Consider the following 15,515-nt stretch of genomic DNA (forward strand, 5'->3'; position numbering starts at 1 on the left):
GACAGGATGCTAGCCTAGAACAGCTCTGTAGTGATAGGATGCTAGCCTAGAACAGCTCTGTAGTGATAGGTCGCTAGCCTAGAACAGCTCTGTAGTGATAGGTCGCTAGCCTAGAACAGCTCTGTAGTGACAGGATGCTAGCCTAGAACAGCTCTGTAGTGATAGAATGCTAGCCTAGAACAGCTCTGTAGTGATATGACTTTGCAAAATGCTTCATTCTCTCTGTCTCTCCTTTCTTTTTGTGAAAATTATATTAATTTTCCCCAAACAAGTGTATCTTAAACTTTCTTTTTGCTCATACAATCTATTAATAATCTTTAGACTAATATTTTAAGAAATGTTCTAGATTAAGAGCCTTTGAAATGGGTGAACAGGTAAAGGTCCTTGCTGCCAAATCTATCCAGAGTCTGATACCTGGGACCCACAGAGGGAGTGCATCAACTCCTGCACATTGTCCAGTGACCTCCACAAGCGTTCTGTGGTGTGTTCACGCATACAAAATAAATACATGTTAAAATGTTCTAGATAACAGACAGTGGTGGCACACGCCTTTAATCCCAGCACTTGGAGGCAGAGGCAGGTGGATTCTGAGTTCGAGGCCAGCCTGGTCTACAGAGTGAGTTCCAGGACAGCCAGGGCTACCCAGAGAAACCCTGTCTCAAAAAAATCCAAAAAAGGGGCTGGTGAGATGGCTCAGTGGGTAAGAGCACCCGACTGCTCTTCCGAAGGTCCGGAGTTCAAATCCCAGCAACCACATGATGGCTCATAACCATCCATAACAAGATCTGATGCCCTCTTCTGGTGTGTCTGAAGACAGCTACAGTGTACTTACATATAATAAATAAATAAATTTTTTTAAAAATCCAAAAAAAAAAGTTCTAGATAAAGATATGTGTGTATGTCTATATATGACAGATGTATTTGATATACTTTAAAACCAAATAATATATTTTTGCCCAATATCTATTCTTAATGAACATAGATCCTAAAACATTAAAAACTATTTCAGGTTTGATGAGCATGTACTGAGTTGGGTGTGTAGCCACTAAGTAATGTGTACCTGACTTGTCAGCCATTGCCCTTCCTCGGCGGGCTTCAGGATCTCTCAGCTTTGGGTTCTCCTCCACCTATCCATTCTAGTGTCTGTTGATTCCTCTTTAATTCCTTGACCTCAGTATGTCGGGGTACCCTAGAACTCAATCCTTGTGTGTTCTTCTCTCTGTGTCTTTCTGTCTCTTATCTCTCAAAAAATTATAATCCTTTCTTTTCAATTTCAAATTCTGCCTTGTCTTCAGCCTGCACCTCTCCCTAGGCTTGTGCATACGACTACACAGCAGACACTAGTATGAACAGTCAGAGGAGAAAGGTCAGACAAACTGAACACCAGCTGAAGGACATTTCTAGGAAGGACGATTCTGTACACACTCTGTCTAATGTACATCTCAAACTTTTAACCCGATCAAATTTGAACTCCCAATCTTTGCTCCCATCAAAATTCTCTTCAGTTTCCCCAGCTCGCTAACACACAATTCCAGGCTTTCCAGTCCTCCAGCCTGGAGTTACCCTTGCAATCTAATGCCTTAGATTGTCCGTGGAGTCAACTCTGAGTGCATCAGCCTCCACCTACCTCCCTAGGCAACTGCATGTCCTGCTGAACGAAAGCCATGATGTCACTCCCTGGAGTGGGGGGGGGGTCCCTTACCTCTTCAGTGTGACGTCTTCTCTGCCCTGCTTCACTTGCTTCTGCTGCTGTCCCTGTTTTGTGTTTGGAGAGACTCGTTTGGTGCTGTTTTGGGATGTCCCTCCCTCATTCCACGTGTCACTTCCTTTACTCTTTCAGACCTTGGCTCCAGTCACTTTCTTAGTGGAGTCTAGGTTGCCCTGCTATTTAACTCCTTGGCCTCCCTTCCCCACACTGTAGGGTTTATCTAGGAAGGTCTCTTCTGCATTCACTCCCAGAGGGAGGTTTTGCTTGCTATAGTGCTTTTGGATTCATCTTTCCAGTGCCTCTGGTCTATAATGCTTCTGTAGAGAAATTCACTGACAAAGTTTAGGAGCTCTTGCGTATGTGACAGATTGATTTTCTCTTGACACAAGTTTTTCTTTGACTTTTGACAGTTCAGTTATATTTCTTTCTGTGGACTTCTATGGGCTCATTAGTCAGAACACTTCAACCTCATTAAATTTAGATATGCAGGGGCGGTGAGATAGCTCAGTGGGTAAAGGTTCCGGCTGCAAAACCTTATAACCCAATCAGTCCCCAGAACCTGGATGGAGGAGAGTTGTTTTGTAATATTTTCACATGTGTATCATAGCACATACATACCTCTTCGTGTGCAGTAAATAGAGAGGTAATGAGTATGTAGAGGCCTGCTTCCCTTCAGTCAGTCAGCAGGACTGGGGACGTGAGCAATGTCTGCCACCCTCCGCTGTCCCTCTCTTACAGTGTAACTGTGTATGTGCACGCGTGTGTGTGTGTGTGTGCTGGCCATCTTGACGGTGTCTCAGTCCCTCAAGTGTCACTCACTCTTCCTTCTGTCCCTTCTACTTCATGATCTTAAATTGTCTGTCTTCAAGTTTTCTGAGTTATTTGATCAAATGTAATGTTGAAAAACCATTGAGTTTTCCAACTCAGTTACTGAGTTCTCCAGTTGTGTATTTTTCCTTTGGTTCTTTTATATGATTTCTGACACTCTGTTGGTATTCTCCTCTTGTTCCTGTATTACTTCTGTGATTTCACTGGCTATTTGTGTGGTGTTTTACAGTGCCTTGAGTTTCTTTAATAGAATTTCTTTCTGCTCTTTCTCTGAATTCTTCAGCTTTGGCATATCCCCAGATTGATTGTTTCATTGTTAGTTTTGGTTTGCACCAGGTCTTACTCTGTATAGCCCAGGCTGGCTTCGTAGTCATAGCAGTTCTGCCTGAGCTTACCCACGTGTTAAGTTTACACAAGGGAGCCACCATGTCTGGGTAGGTTTCATTTCTGTGCTTTGTGACATTTCCTCTCATATTTGTTTCCTGTTAGACGTACCAAGAGAATAGACCAGCAGCCTCTTCTCCCAGTCATTTATAGACTAGATTCTTACAGAGTGGACATTCACCCATCAGCCTTGATAGTTGAACCTCTCAAGTCTTTTATGGGTGCGTGGTCTCTGCACTGTGGGTTTATGTAATTCCACAATTGGAGAACTTTTTCAGAAACTTGTAAGGGCTTCTTGCTCCCTCTGGTGTCTATTTTTGGTACTGCATACTCAGCTCTATCCTGGCATCCAAAAATCCCACATTCTATCAGCACTTCCAAGTCAGGCTTGATAGAAAACAAGTCACTCAAAGCTTCTGAAAAGACAGGAAGCTCGACATACTTTCTTCTTTTCCCTTCTCCCCACAAGGAAGAAACTCTGTATTTTACATTCCCAGCCATGCTGGGAAGTGTACACTCAGCTACATGTCAGGCACTAGGCTGGCTGTGAAGCTCTGTGGCATCCAAATATGCACTCCTACAAGAAGGTGAGCCTTCAAATGTGTGTTACTATAAATGAGGTATGACTCAGGTGAGCATGGCTGGGCTGGCCCTGGAAAAGGACACGTATCAGGGGAAATAAAATGCTTTTTACATCTGTGTGAGAGTGTCTGCGGTCTCAGCTCATAGAGACCAGCATCATATATTTCAGATACAGCTGCCAGCTCCAGATTGCTCGACTGAGCAGCTGCAGCTTGTTGTTGCACAGATCCCTCCTCAGATCCATTAGGTTTGCTAGGGTTCACACAGAATCAGGGACTTACCTATGGATGACTGTAAAGGAAATTAGCAGGGAAAGATGGAGAGGGACAGAGCAGGGCACATGGGACAGGCGAGGGCTCTGCTTTCCAGGAATGGCCATGGCTGAGCTGCCAGACTCCAGGAATGGCCATGGCTGAGCTGCCAGATGCTCCTTTGGGTTTTTATGAGCGCTTCATTACCCAGCTATGATTAACTGCCATGTTGCTTTATTTAACTCTGAGCCCCTGTGTCCTCCCTGCGTCTGATGCTGCCTCCCAGTCTTCGCGGTGCTGGGCTCCCATTGGGTTTCCTGAGGTAACCAGCCATTGGCCAGCTCACTGACATAAAGCATGTTTACCACTTGAAGACTACAAGGGTTTTAGGAAACAATTACACATTTCATATTTCAAATTTTATTTTTACTGAGTATCTGAGACTAGGGAGTAGACATAGAGATGAAAAATCTTGGAAAGAAGATGATTTGATTACCTCTTTTTTTTCTCCTCTGTCCCAATTATTCCTTTGTTAATCTTGCCTTTATTTGAAAGATCAGAGTTGCATGAGCCTGTGGAGTTAGTACCCCATCCGCTGTTCGTCAGTAAACTGGAGGCAGTAGTAGCACTGAGAACCTGGGCGAGAAAGACAGCTGGTCGTCAAGACAGCCTGCAGTTAGTGCGATAGCATGGCTGGCAAAGCACAGCCACTGTTGAAGGAGTCAGGACGCTTCATTCCACGGAATAGAACACATATTCTGAGAACCTGAGCACAAGTTTTAGAGACAGAAAAGGACTGGAAGAAAGAATTGACAAGGTAGCCGGGCAGTGGTGGTGGCGCACGCCTTTAATCCCAGGACTTGGGAAGCAGAGGCAGGCAAATTTCTGAGTTCAAGTCCAGCCTGGTCTGCAGAGTTCCAAGACAGCCAGGGCTACACAGAGAAACCCTGTCTCAAGGGAAAGAAAAGAAATTAGCAGGGGTTAGAGAATTAACTGAGCAGTGAAGGGGATTATCTGCTTTCCCCGAGGTCCTGAGTTCAATTCCCAATACTCACATAGTGGCTCACAACTCTCTATAATGTGTTCTCGTGCCCTCTTCTGTCATGCAGGTGTACATGCAGATAGAATACTCATTCATAAAATAAATCTTGAAGGAAGGAAGAAGGTGGGTCATTTCCTTGAAAGAAGGGACAGGAGATGGAAGATGAGAAACCTCACTGTTTATATCAGGATTACTTTTTCCCAGGAACTGTAGGGACCGATAGAGAGGAAGCTGTAGTCCTACCAGTTATAGCTGACCTACTTGGGGGAACTTGGCTCACAAATCCTGATTCTTCAGGTCAGAGAGATGGCTCAGTTTCAACTTTGCTGGGTTGAAATGGGCGACACCATTTTAATTTTTAGCCTTGTATTTTGGGTCCCAATAGCGGAACTTAGCCCCTAAACAATAGCATCCAGTAATTTCTATTTAATATGCCAGTACTTCAAAAAACTTTGGTAGGACAGGAGATATGGCTCAGCTGGTAGAGTACCTGCCTAAGCATAAGGCCCTGGAACCCATCCCTGGCTCTTCCTGCATTCAGAGGGGTGAAGTACAGCTGTCCTCCTGACCCTCAGGGCAGAGGCAAGAGAATCAGGAGCTGAAGGGCCTTACCACCTACAGAGGGAGTTCAAGCCCAGGCCAGACCATGTGAGACCCTGCCTCAAAACAATGAAAGGGCTGGAAAGATGCAGAATGGTTTAAGAGCACTTGGTGCTCTTGCATATGGTCTAGGTCTGGTTCCCAGGACCCACATGGATCTCACAGTCATTCTTAACACTAGTTCCTGGGGATCTGATGCCTGGTTTTTGGCTGCATAGGCACCAGGTTTGCACATACATACATATCTTAGGGTTTCTGTTGCTGTGAGGGGACACCATGACACAGCAACTCTTATAAAGGAAAGCATTTAATTGGGGGCTGGCTTACAGTCCAGAGGTTTAGTCTATGTCACCATGGTATGCAGATAGACATGGTGCTGAGACAGTAGCTGAGATTTTTTACATCTGGATTTAAAGGAAGCAGGAAGAGACTGACAGTGGGCTTGGCTTGAGCATTTGAAACCTCAAAACCCACCCCACTGACACACTTCCTTAAACAAGGCCACAATACCTAATGATGCCACTCCCTATGAGTCTGTGGGGGTCCATTTCATTCAGACCATCACAATACATGCAAGCAAAATACTCATACACATAAAATAATTCTGAAAAATAAATACATTTAAATAAAAATATTCCTTAGCAGTTAAACTATCTCTCTACCTCCTTTTGAAATGTACAAAATTAAAAAGCAATAATAAAACTTATGTCCCCTGCAATAGAAGATGTCAGCCACTATTGAGATAGTCTAGAACAAGTTATCTTTAAGCTCAGTATTGCTGTCTGCTGAGCGGTGTGCTTTCATCTCAGCTTCTAAAACATTAATAAAAAGTTCTGTAGAAACTCAGACTGTGAAGTGTTACTTCCCCACCACACCGCCCCCTGAAGTGTTTGAAAGAAGAGCTGCTGGGCTACAGTTCCCTGTAATATTTACTGTTTCAACAAGTGACAATGAGAGGGGGTGTGGCTAGCTAGTGGGTGTGGCTATCCAGTGGGTGTGGCTAGCCGGTGAGGGTGTCGAGGGGGTTGTCGTCTGCGCCTTTTGTGTTGAGTTTCTCCTCATGATTGGCTCACACTGCAAAGAACAGGTTCCAGGACCACCTCACCTCACGGTGCCTTTTATACAAAGACAGATGTTTTAGGAGTTCTCAAATAAAAACAATGTTCACTACATTCCACCAGCATATTAGATGTTCTCTTTGAATTCAGCTGTCACAATTTTCTCTAAATTAAACAAATTTTACTCATAAGGAGGTTTGATACAAAAGGTGAGTTAATTCAGTTGGCCTTGGATATCAATATTATAATTATGAACTTACAAAATATCTGGACATTAAGATAAATTTGACCCAGAGTTAAGAAATCTTGGTGCAAATTTCAATTGTGGCCAGAAGTTTATTAAGTAGGTGTCTCCAGAGAGAGTTTCATTTTCTACTTATGTACCCTCTCCTTCCCTTCTCTTTCCTCTCCTTTTTTATTCACTAAACATATACTTAGCAGATATCCCTTCAAAAATAATGTAAGGAGAACTCTCAATCTGGTTACCCCCACTTCTTTTTTTTTTTTTTTTTTTCAGTTTTTTATTAGATAATTTTCTTCATCTAATATGCTGGTGGAATGTAGTGAACCTGTTTCCTGTTGGGATTCTCTGTCCACTATCACGCCTCTCCTTCGGCTTAACAGTGGTGAGCCATCTGCGGCCAGTTAGAGCCCCTGTTAACACACAGGACCACCATCCCAGGGAGACACTAATTGAGAACACAAAGCTTGGAAAAGATGTTAAGTTTTTCATAACAAATGACTTATTCCCACTTAATTGAATTTTAGCCTTTCTAATTTTCCTCCCTCTTTCTAAGCACATAATTTTCTGGCCTATAGTTGCTGCTAGATTGATTTGAATCTTTCCTAGAGTTTTACAAATTAGTCACATCCTGGATGTGAAAAGGTCTTTTGAGAAAACATGTACAATAAATAGTTCCTGTAAATCAGCCTATCCCTGAGTCCAGAATTTTAACTAATTCTGAAACTCTCCCAGACACAGTTGCTAAAGGGAGGACCAGACTCTGAAAGGGATGAGTACCTCTTGAGGACTCGACTATATTAAGTTTTCCCCTAGACACACAAACACCACAAATACACACACCACTAACACACCACACTACACAGACACACATATACTACAAACACACACACAAAATAAAAACAATGAAGGCTTCATATTATCTAGGTTTTTAGGTGGTTACACTGATGTGGATTAAAATTCTCACTTCAGAATGGTGTATTCTGTACTTGAAAACAGGCCTGTTAGTGATAGGTTGAAGCTTTACATCTGAATGTATTGACACCGTAAGTACATAATGCGAAATATAATGAAATTTAATACTTCGTTTAGTGACCTAAGAGAGGAAAAGCTTTTTGTTTTGTATAAAGCGTATTGATTCATCTGCAGTCTTAACTACCAGGTTCAAGGTGCAGGGACAGATGCCACTTGGCACACCGTTCTAGTGTGTCATGTGAGCGTAGTTTCTATTTGGAAGTTCAGTAGATACTCCCAGCTGACAGGGGAATTCCAGCAAGGTCATTCAACCATTCAAACCTTAAAGGAGAACACAATTGGGAAAAGCTGCCTCTGTGTAAACATTAACCCATCTGGTTTCAAGTGGCCCTTTTTATCCTGTTTGGTTTAATATAAAAGGGAGACCTGGAACTTGATATCTTTAGACTTTGATTAAAAATAAGTTTAAGGAACTTGGAAGCATATTCTTTCATGTTTTATTATTTCTTTTAAACTTAGAAAAAGGGCTGTTCTCCCCAGCTAGTGATGGGAGTTTGTTTTTTTTTTTTTTTACACTGTGTGTGTGTGTGTGTGTGTGTGTGTGTATTGGGTTGGGGGGTTGGGGTTAGGGTTCAGCTTGCATGGGGCAGTCAGAGGGCTGCAGGTCCATCCTTATCCAGCTCATGGGTCCTGAAGCTTGGAACTCCAGCTGCAGGCTTGTGGACGGCACCTTCATCCTTTCTAGCTCTCCGAAGCAGAAGTTCTTAAAATATTTTCAGTATGTTTTTCTCAGTACTTCTACCAGTCTAAATGAACCAGTCGTTCTTGAAACATTATAAAGCTGCCCTTAACTGACATTAGGAAACAAACTGTGCTGGGCGCAAGTAAAGGCTTGCAGCATTTCTCTGTCACCCTGTTCCCACTAAATCTTCCCGTGCCCTCACTCGTCCCTGATCCACAGAGGAAAGCCAAGAGCTGGGGTCCGTGATAACTGTTCTCACTTCTCCAGGGGGATCTGCCACACGCCTGTATATCCTAATCCAAATGCTGCCTAGCTTCAAGTGCTTTCTTTAAACCTCATGAAAATGAAATCAAATTGTATGCACTCTTTTCCTAGAACATACTTTAAAAATGGTTAAGTTGAGATCACCAAGTCAATATTACAGTTACTGCCGCTTGCTCACTAGTTCCCATTACTGGGTGTTGCATTAAGTGACTTAGAATTTAGTAGCAGAGTCTACTGGTATATGCAGGTAGATATATACATACATAGATAGCTATTTCCAGCCATACATAAACAAAGATTAAACTGAGTCTTTACTAGTTGAGAGCATTGCCTGGTCTGTCTGATACTGTTTTCCATGTCACCACACACACACACAGAGTAATAGATAATAATTGTGCAGTGCAGTAGGTTAAACAAGTGAAACTGAGTTCCTGCTTTGGAGCTTCCACGATGGAGAGCCGAGCTTCACATCTGGGCACATTATTGCACATTACTGTGATACTGCGTCTTATCACACTGGTGAGCCAACTGCTGGGACTTGTGTGTGCAAGTTCTACTTGTAGATAGAGATTCATGCTTCTATCCTGCCACCAAACTCCTTAGTGGGGTTAGTTATTAGTTGCTGTAACCTTGCATTTTCTCTGAATATATATTTAAAATAAGAAAGGAATGACTAAGAATTCTGTCATTCTCATGATTATGGAGATCAAGGTTGAAAATGAAAATAATATATTAATCCTGCCATACCAATTCAAAATGCTCTCACAAAGCATGATAATGTCTTTAAAACAACAACAAAACCAAAACCCATTACATCAGAGAGCTCTGGCAGGAGGCACTGTCCAGGAGTCCGAGCGGTTGCTATTCACCGTGAGCCACACCCTGGGCTGAGTGACCTAAGGAAGCTCCACGCTGTCTCTCAAGCCTGCTGTTATTCTCACCTGTTGTTTTTTAGCCTCAAAAGGTAGTTCCAGATGGTGTCCAGAACGGACAAGAGCTGCTGGCATGGTGCATCCAAACTTGATCCAGTACGTACAGGCAAAGGCAGGTGGATTTTTGTGAGTTCAAGGCCAGCCTGGCCTGCCTAAAGAGTTTCAGGCCAACCAGGGCTCCATGGTGAGACCTCCTTTTAAAACAAAACCCAAAGCAATCAAAGAGGAAATAACTTGCCTGATTGATTTTTTAGTTTAGAAACACAAATACTAAGAAAAAGCTGTGATTTGGACGATCCTTAACATTTTCTTTCTGATAAGCAGCAGTGATCTTTTTCAGGCTGGTATTACCATCAAGAATAAAACCTGATTCACTCAGTATGCAGCCAGATACTATTTTAGAGAAATGACTACTTTGGCATAGTTTTTGATGGTATCTTCTAGAAACTCTTGTACTGATGTTTTGACTACTCTAGTAGTTTCTCCCGTGAAGGCTGCAACCGGGTAATGCCTTGTGCCTGGGAGCAGGGTGTTCAAGATGATGTGGAAATTACCGGAGCAAAGTCCTCAAGCCAATGATTACCTTGACTTATGAATATTTAATGGTAAAATAGTATTTCATTTTAATTGGTTGAAAATTAGGGGCAAAAATTGCTCTTCCACCTTACCCACATCCTGTTTACCATAGGTAAGTCATTGGTTTAGCCGTATTTGAGATCATTTAGAATTTGGTGACACACACACCCATGACATGTAGCTGGCCACAGCACAGGTGTGTGCACATCACACACTCTCATGTATACACTCGATCCAGAACTCTACGTGCCGTTGTCAGAGGTATGGATTTGTCACTGACTTCCTTTCTGTGTTTGACTAAGCCTCAGCCACAGACGATAAACAGTGAGTGGTTATAGATGTAGAGACATAGTGGCAGGTGTGACCAGGTTAAAACTTCATTTGTTATTTTTTCTTCTTTGATAGTGAAATATATCTTGTAATTTGCCAAGAGAAGCCATAATTCAGAGTTATATTTAAAATTCTAGGTAGACCAAGTTTTAAAAGCAGTCACATATTTCAACATGGCTTCTCTGGTAAGTCTCAGATTTGTGCCTAAGTACCCCGTGATGGGACTAGAAAGTGAGCATATTGTCCAGGGAATAGGAAAACCTCCCCCACCCGCCATGTTTCAGTCTCAGTGCTTGTATTAATGCTGTGCATAAATCTTGCAGTCTTCTCCCTAAGTTTATTTTCTCCCAAATAAAACTGGTGTTACAGTAGCTTCAAGCATGTATGCATTGCGTGTGTGTGTGTGTGTGTGTGTGTGTGTGTGTGTGGTGGTAGTGGTGGTGGTCTGTACATGTACCGTAGTACATTTGTGGAGTTTGACAACTTTGGGAGGTGGCTCTCTTGTCACTAATGTTGGATTTTTCTCTGCTATTGCAAGCATCCTGATTGATTTCCATTGAAATGTCCTAACAGGTACTCCCATGAGTGCCCAGTTTACCTTTGTTTTAAGGTAAGCCCTCACTCGTCACCTCATGGCAAGATGCTCCATGGCTTCTCATCTTGCCCTTTTGATTGACATCTCTCCTTTCTCCAAGCCCCTCCCCACTCCCTCAGCCTACAAGCCCATCCTGATAATTGTTTTTGTTTTGTTTTGTTTTTTGTTGTTTTTTTTAAGATTTACTTTAGTATATTTGATATACTGTTGCTGTCTTCACACACTCCAGAAAAGGACATCTGATTCCATTGCAGATGGTTGTGATGCCAACATGCCAACGCTGGGGATTGAACTTAGGACCTCTAGAAGAATAGTCAGATGACTCTTAATCTCTGGGCCATCTCTCTGGTAATGTTTAAAATGTCCATTTAAAGATGTGTGAAATTGCTCAAGCCACAATCCCAATACTCAGGAGCTGAGGCAGGAGCTTGCCCCTAGTTCAAGGCCAACCTGAACTACATAGTGACCCTGTCTCAAATCAGCTCAAACTAAGCCAAACAGGTTTTTTATTATATGAGTAAATGTTTTATCTTTAGATTAATTTTTTTAGATTTACAGAAAAATTGCAAAGATAGTACAAAAATTCCTGTATAACTTTCACCCAACTTCTCATATAAGAATCTTCTGTGGACATTACTTATTTGTCAAAATTAAGAAATGAATGCGATTATTATCTGAAATCTGCACTATATTTATCTTTTATGAAGTTTTTCAAGTACTGTATTTTTCTGTCTCAACATATAATCTAGGGTGTCATATTACATTTAGCATATTTTCAAATTGATAATATCAGCTTTGGTTAAAAGTTCCCAAAGCACAGAAGGATACTGTGTGTTTTCTATCTTTGGGGCCTCTGCTAATCTAGAGTCTGCTTTCTGTTTCTGTTCTTTTAAATATCCTTCCTGAGAGGTGTATACAGGCATGCACACCCATACACATGCCTCAACCACACCCATGTGCACAAATATGCATACACACACTTGCATTTAAACAAATTTCTCTACATATATATATATATATAGTTTAAATTATATTTGTTTATTCTCAATGAGTAGCCCACAACTGCCTTGTTTTTCATTCCATATCCCATCAGATATGATCACTGCATATACTAGTTCCCTATGATTCATATCCTTTACTTTTGCAAATAGTGCTGCAGTGAATATTCACACACACACACGTTTGCTTACATGGGAAAATGTGGCTTTAGTTATTGCTTGATGAAAGGGTCAGTGTGTTCATCATGTGTCCGTTTGTTTTCCAGAGTGGTTCTATCAGTTTAGCGTCCATTATTTCCCCATAACTTCACAGCACTGTCTTATACAATACTTTGAATTTTACCGAATTAAAGTTAAAATATAGATTAAGATGATATAGATTTTTAAAAAATGATTATCTCTCCTGTGCTGAATAAAGTTGAGTGTGAAGAGGCACCATGACTACAGCAACTCTTATAAAAGAAAGTATCCAATTGGGGCTGGCTTATACTTTCAGAAATTTAGTCCATTATGACCATGGCAGGAAGCATGGTGGCCTGCAGGCAGACACGGTGCTGGAGAAGGAGCTGAGAGTTCTGTATTCAGATCCACAGGCAGCAGGAAGAGAGAGACACTAAACCTGGGGGGGGGGGCTCTTGAAAGCCTCAAAGCCCACCTCTAGCAACACACTTCCTCCAACAAGGCTGCCCCCCAAATCCTTTTCAGTAGTGCCCTCCCTGGGGACCAAGCATTTCAGTGTGTCACTCTTCATTCAAACCACCATCGTGTCTGCGTGTGTTTGAAAGCCATCCCGCTTCTTGTTTAGTTTTGTTTTTTGGTTTTTCGAGACAGGGTTTTTCTGTATAGCCCTGGCTGTCCTGGAACTCACTTGGTAGACCAGGCTGGCCTCGAACTCAGAAATCCGCCTGCCTCTGCCTCCCGAGTACTGGGATTAAAGGTGTGTGCCACCACGCCCGGCGCCATCCCGCTTCTTGTCTCAGCTGAAGCTAGACCAGAGCTCACAGAGGAGAGCAGAGTCAGGCACAGAATGTCTCAGTCAGTGTTCTGCTGCGGTGAGGAGACACCATGGCCACAGCAACTCTTACAAAGGAAACATTTAATTGGGGCTGGCTTACAGGTTCAGAGGTTTAGTCCATTATCATGATGGTAGGGGAGCATGGCAGTGTGTGGGCAGACATGGAAGAGCGGAGAGCTCTACATCTTGATCTGAAGGCAGCCAGGAGGAGATTGTCTTCAGCACTGGGCAGGGCCCGAGCTTAGGAGACCTCAAAGTCCTCCTACACGGTGGCAGTGACATGACAGTGATGGTGACAGTGACACATTTCTGCCAATAAGACCATACCTCCTAATACTGTCACTCCCTATGGCCAAGCATTCAACCACATGAGGGCCAAATCTACTCAATCTACCACTACACTGATGTTAAACAGTTTGTGTGGGCAAAGACTTGGAGATCAACTAACTTGAATATAATGCCTTAAAAAGCAAAAACAGTGTACTTCCAGGCCAAGGATTTTTTATATCTTTGTATTTTTAATATTTTTCTTTATTAGACATCTTAGACTATTCTATTCAGCCTTGAATAGAATACATTGAATATATTGAAATTAAGTTACCTATATTATTTTTCCAGTCTACAAAAATTATCACAAACTTAATGGCTTAAATGACTATAGATTAGGGAGCTGGAGAGACGGCTCAGTGGTTAAAAGGACCTGCTGCTGCTCTTTCAGAGGACCCTAGATCATTTGCTAGCTTAGGTGTCAGGTAGCGCACCACCACCTCTTACCCCAGTGCCAGGGCACCTGATGCCTCTGGCTCCCATGTTACCTGCATGTACGTGCACATGCCTTCCCACAGATACAAATGCACATACACGATTTAAGAAATAAATTAAGACTGTAGATTAGGGCGGGTCTCACTGGGCTTAAAAACAAGCATTTCCAGGGCCTCAGACCTTCTTAGGGGCTCTGTTCTGTGCTGCTTCTAGCTTACGTCCACCTGCAGCCCATAGATTGTGCCTCTTCTCCACCTTCAAGCCAGCAGGGATTAGTGAAGTCCTTAAAGGGACTCTTCCTAATCATAGCCAGGAAGAGTTCAAACTGATAACAGTCTCTCTCTCTCTTTCTCTTTCTCTCTCTCTCTCTCTCTCTCTCTCTCTCTCTCTCTCTCTCTCTCTGGTTTTTTGAGACAGGGTTTCTCTGTGTAGCCCTGGTTGTCCTGGAACTCACTCTGTAGACCAGGCTGACCTCGAACTCGGAAATCCACCTGCCTCTGCCTCCTGAGTGCTGGGATTAAAGGTGTGCGCCACCACTGCCCGGCTGATAATAGTCTTGTGACTAGATTGGACTGGTGGGTAATGTCATTTCAACATTCTTAAACTCAATCATATGTACAAAGTCCCTCGTATAAAGTAATTTTTACAGGTTCTGATAATGGGGACATGCCATGCTACTCATTGCAGAGAATCACCAGGATGTGAGGAAGCCAAGTTATATACAGAGAATCAAGAAAAGTTAAAGATTCCAACATGCATTTTTCTGGGAGAGAAAAAGATAATGTTCCCAGAGTCGTCAGCACTTGTAGCCCTTAGTAGGTGGCTATTCCTGGAGAGGCTCCTGGTGAGAACTAGCAATATAGTCATTCAGGAGGGAAAGCCGACAGGCAAAGGACTCAGCATTGAATTAAGAGAACGCAATTACATCTACAAGCTATCCTGCATTATTACATCACTAGAAAACGAGGCGTGAAGGGGGAACCGATGGTGTGCAAACAGAGAGGCAAGCTTCAGGCCGTTCTGCTGTGGTTGCACAACCCAGTGACTCCGAGGAGGAGGGGACACTTGCATTGAAGTACGGTCAAGATCCTTGGCGCTCTGAGGCCTGTACTCCTCCCTCCCTGGAACACATGGAAACCCAAACCCGGCCGTCTCGGGCTTCCCCCGGTCCTCACTACTTTTGTCTTTACACGCATTGAACTTGATCTTTGGGATGCTGCTGAGTCGCAGGAGTTAAAGGAACAACCCCTCCTACCTGGCCTGTAGGGCGGTAGCCTCCAAGGCCACTGCAAACATGTCTCTGTGTGAACTTGATCCAGAAACAGCCAGGCAGGGGACAAAGTTTAATCCGAGGGAATAGTTGGCTGTCTGTAGTTTCAGGCTGTCTGTCCAGACTTCAGCATGCTGTAAGTAGTTTCTGTTTTTTTTAACTTTTGTGGCATTTTAATATATAACAATTGCAAGAATAATTTCCATAAGATTAAATCAAGTTCTGCACGGTTTTGTGTCTCCTACACTAGACCTGCTTAGGAAGTTTCAGCACTTCACAAATGGCTTTGTTCTTTAAGATGAAAAGAGAAGCCATAAAAATCCGAAGCGAGTATTCTACTCAAACTGGTCCTGACTGAACAA

At 42.8% G+C, this 15,515-nt stretch overlaps 1 protein-coding gene across 7 annotated transcripts in view; it reads left to right on the plus strand.

The window, feature by feature from the left end:
- Window positions 1–15,515, plus strand: part of Map3k13 (mitogen-activated protein kinase kinase kinase 13) — a 140,962-nt gene that overhangs the window by 18,371 nt on the left and 107,076 nt on the right. The window contains exon 1 of one of the 7 annotated variants that reach the window (XM_029544319.1): window positions 10,412–10,444. The exons of 5 other annotated variants lie outside the window; for them this stretch is intronic. The gene's annotated coding sequence lies outside the window, so the exon portion shown is untranslated. Of the gene's footprint in view, window positions 1–10,411; window positions 10,445–15,143; window positions 15,290–15,515 lie in introns of those variants that run through there. One more of the 7 variants, XM_029544314.1, reaches the window with a different exon arrangement.

The sequence above is a fragment of the Mus pahari genome, chromosome 12, assembly GCF_900095145.1.
Source record: "Mus pahari chromosome 12, PAHARI_EIJ_v1.1, whole genome shotgun sequence".
NCBI classification, from domain to species: Eukaryota; Metazoa; Chordata; class Mammalia; order Rodentia; family Muridae; genus Mus; species Mus pahari.